Source organism: Agelaius phoeniceus, chromosome 1 (genome assembly GCF_051311805.1).
Source record: "Agelaius phoeniceus isolate bAgePho1 chromosome 1, bAgePho1.hap1, whole genome shotgun sequence".
Lineage (NCBI taxonomy): Eukaryota > Metazoa > Chordata > Aves > Passeriformes > Icteridae > Agelaius > Agelaius phoeniceus.
In genome coordinates this window covers 122,041,799-122,044,163 of record NC_135265.1, presented here as the reverse complement: position 1 = coordinate 122,044,163, position 2,365 = coordinate 122,041,799, and positions in this window count along the sequence as shown.

The following is a 2,365-nucleotide window of genomic DNA, read 5'->3' as shown; positions in this document are numbered from 1 at the left end:
ACACTTTCAGAACCATAGTGGCCCATAACTTACTCCTTTATGCACATTCACTACACAGCTCTGATCCCTCTGAATTTTCCCAAGTTGCTCTTGAAGATAAGACTCATAAGGGTTTGTCTATACACAAGAGTTAGGACAGATTATGATGGTGTTTGAATGTTAAGAATAATGGTTGCTGCTGAATTATTTATTCATTATGAAGCTAAAGAGTATTGTTCCTGATTAGCTCACCTCACTCAGATCTTCTCCACAAGTACTTTTGAGGTAAGGTAAACATATATATATTGTGTGTTACCAACTCTAAATACACAGACAGGCCTAATGGGGGGGAAGAACTATTCATACTACAGTGGGCATCCAGCTTAGGTGCTCCAAGCTGCAACTACATTAATACATAAAATAACCTACGAGCACATGATGCAGGAAACTACTGACACCAAAAGCAAGGATACTAAACTTGTCTATCTCATTCCAATGGCTGAGTTGGTACATCAAGTTTAGAGGTCTGGCAACCTCTAGATTTTTTTTAAAGACTAGGAAATAGAGGAGAAGCCCTAGAAGCCTCCTATAGATGAACCAGTGATGCAAATTGTCCTGCTCACTGGGAAGTAGATGCTACAGAATGTTCTTCAAACACATTGTTTACATGGCTATAAGCCTAGCACTATTAAGATAGGAGCTTCCTGAGAAAACTCTCATCAGCTGCACATCCCACCAGGTTTTTATAGCAAGACAAAAAATACCAAGAGGTGCACCCACATCAGCTCATCTGGGTTTAACAGTTATCTTTCATTCCATTGTCTTACAGAATGAAGGAAAAAGTTCCTACATTAAGCTACTAGTCTAAAGTATTAAATTAGAACTTTTACCCAAGCTTCTTAAACTAGGCTGGCTTTATGTGAATTAGCACAGTCTATCAGTCACAGCCCTGAAGAGACACAATTCTCATAGTTTCTGATTGTAGTGTTAAAGGAAACTCTCACCATCACATGGTATTTGCAGCAATTTAGGGCAATAAAAACAAGGGATACCCCAGTTTCCACTCCATCCTGTCACAAATCTCTTCCTGCTTTGTAGGAATCACCCATTCAAGTGGGAAGTGATCCAGTCAACAGAAAACCTTAATGGAGAGCTGAGATTAACTTCTTTACATGATTTTTTTTAAGGTGTGACTAGAGGTGACAGGAGTTTTGGGATTATTTCCAAAATAGCTCATGTGTATCAGTAAAACTAACAAGCTGAATTCTTTTGGAGGCCTGAATTGAATTTAGGCTCAGTCTCCCACTTTGCAAGACAAGCCCTATACACCCTCAAAGATTCTCCCCCCAAGCAACTCTCATTAGATCTAGAAGGCAGCTGGTATTCCCTTTCTCTTTGTGTATCACTGACTTTTGAATAGAAGATGAAAAGTTAAGAGAATGAGTTTTAGAAAAATGCTCACAGAGAGCAGCCACAAGCCACCCCCCAGCTACACAGCTGAAGAACTGAGAGAAAAGGTAGCAAATTTAAAGAAACCAGGATGATCACACCTCCAATAATAAAGTAAAACTCTGCAAGCCTTGAAACTTGCTTTTAAGTAAACATTGTAAATTGGCAGAATGCTTTATAGAGCACCTTGGTATTGGTGGTCAGCTTCTTATTTTTCCTTTTCTGTCAGGCTAGTTAGTGTCAAGTATCAATACATCAGACTTTAAAAGTTGCTTCTTAGTCTGACAGAGCAGCAGAGATTGAGACATCTTAGAAAACAAAAGTGCAATACAATGACGCTATGCAATAGAATAAATTTGTTGTACTTGCTTTTAGTGACTTTGTTGTAAGGACATGGGAGGTAATTTGGCCCTGGGGAAATCTTCTAATGACTTTTGAAAAAGAGCATGGAATTTGGAGTAAGGGTTAATGTAAACATTTTCTTCTACTTTCAATTAGTTTCTAAATAGAGTTAGTTAACAACGCTGTTCTTGACACAGATACCAATTTTTTTATTTTATATGTGTGCTATGTATATAACTACAGTAACAGCTACAGCTGTACTGAAACTACATTTACTTTTTAACTCACTGAAACTGCATCCACACCAGATCATTTTTTCCAGACCTGAAAGCAGCTCTATAGAACACCAAAATTAATACTCTTCATAACCTCTTGAACCACCTACTTCATCAGTGAGTTTGGAAGACAAAATTGTCAAAAGCTCAATTTCGCAGTACCTACTGATAGCCTTCAGTAGATTACACTGTAAACCATGTAGCTGACAAAGTGGATACAGGAGTTGAGCCATAAATATTTGATCTGTGTTGACACCAAAGAGTTGTGGAACAAGTAGTTTGTGTTAGTTCAGTCTTTAAAGGAAACATTCCAATCACCG